Raw genomic sequence first — 1,607 nt, forward strand, 5'->3', positions numbered from 1 at the left:
GTTGCAAACCCAAGACTCCCAGAGAACAGCCAGCACGATTTTAACGCCTGCCAGGCTGTTGCGGCGTATATTTGGCGAGTCATTTTCGGTTTTCCAAAGCTAATTAGAGACGGATAAATTTAAATGGTTGTGGAAGCCAACAACAAAACATTATGTCCTCATTAGCTGAAATAATGCTGTGGCTTCCCCTCTCCTATGAAGGATCCGGACTCAGAAAAATGACTCTTCGGCTGAAGGGCTCCCTGGAGCTTGGTGCCTACGGGCTCATGCCCGCTCGTGTCAGCCATCCCCTCCTGAGCCACGTTTGGGGACATCGCCGCGGTGGCGTGGGATTGGCCCTGGAGAGGAGTGACTCCATGGAAATTGGGAAGGGCTACAAATCAGGGCTCCGCCCCCAGCTGCTGGTTAAACATTGACCGACACACCACTGCTCAGGCTGCCTGAGAGGGCCGGGGTCCAGCTACCCCTGAGGCTTACACATATAAACCACCAAGTGCCAGGCATTCTTTTGAATAATAAAGTGTTTTTGGAAATAACTTTCGCCCCCCGGGGCTCGGGTGAGGATGGCAGAGCACTTCTCTTTGGGGGAAGAGACCGGGAAGTGGGGGCAGAGGGCGGGGCTGGCAGTTTCCGTGGCAACATGGGTTGGGCGTAGGGGTGTGGGGGGTTATTGGTAAAGCAGCATTTCTTGAATTGTAGGTGCAAGTGATTCACCTGGCCATCGTGTGAAAACGCAGATTTGGATTCAGTAAACCTGGGGTGGTGGCTGAGAGCCTTCATTTCTAGCGGGTGCCGCACCATTCCGCCAGGAACCAAGTTGAAAGCAGACAGAGGAATCGAGAACTTTGAGAAGACTCATCAAATGACGAATCCACTGAACCCCCAGGACTGGTGCTCTCTTGCCCCAGCCTCAGCCTTGCCAGTCTAGCGGGAGAAAGGGTGCTTTACCTGGTGAGGCGCCATTGCAGGATTACGCAGAGCTGGATTCAAATCTCATTTCTCCCAGATCGTATGACTTCAGCAAATTGCTGACCTTCCCTGGGCCTGTTTTCCAAGCTATAAAATGGGACTGTTACCTCGTGGGAGGATTGTGTAGATTAAGGGAGAGGAGACAGTAGAGTTTACTGCAGCCTTTGATATGAAGTGGGCATCCCACAATTGCAACCTGCTCTCTCCCCCACTTCCTGATCAGTCACAAGAGGAAGGTCAAAATTTTTTCTTTAGCAAGCAAACCACCTTTTAACTCCAAAATACCATTTTTAAGTTATGAAAGTTAAAATTGCTTTTGCATCATTGCAAATTTTTTCTTTTTAAATTCTAGAAAATAAAGATACCCATGTTCTCTCCGTCCAACAATTGCACAGTTAACATTTTGGTGTATTTCTTGCCAGACTTTTTAGATGTATTATATTTTATAAATATAGATTTTATAAAAAATGGAATTATCATCAACATATTGTCTTGTCATCTGCTTTTTAATTTAAAAATACAGGTTTCCTCTGCTATCCAAAAGTTCCCTTTATACCAATTCACTTTTACAAAAGAAGTACACGAGTACCTATTTTCTCTGAAATAAATCCAAAGAGAATTTTTTCCTTCTATGATAT

At 46.2% G+C, this 1,607-nt stretch overlaps 1 long non-coding RNA gene across 1 annotated transcript in view; it reads left to right on the forward strand.

Annotated features, from left to right (window-relative positions):
* The window catches only part of LOC132027807 (uncharacterized), a 33,119-nt gene extending 31,799 nt beyond the window's left edge, over positions 1 to 1,320 (forward strand). The window contains exon 3 of the long non-coding RNA XR_009407210.1: positions 700 to 1,320. This is a non-coding gene — a long non-coding RNA (uncharacterized LOC132027807). The remainder of the gene's footprint in view (positions 1 to 699) is intronic.
* Positions 1,321 to 1,607: the final 287 nt, after the last annotated feature.

The sequence above is a fragment of the Mustela nigripes genome, chromosome 12 (genome assembly GCF_022355385.1).
Source record: "Mustela nigripes isolate SB6536 chromosome 12, MUSNIG.SB6536, whole genome shotgun sequence".
Classification (NCBI taxonomy): Eukaryota; Metazoa; Chordata; class Mammalia; order Carnivora; family Mustelidae; genus Mustela; species Mustela nigripes.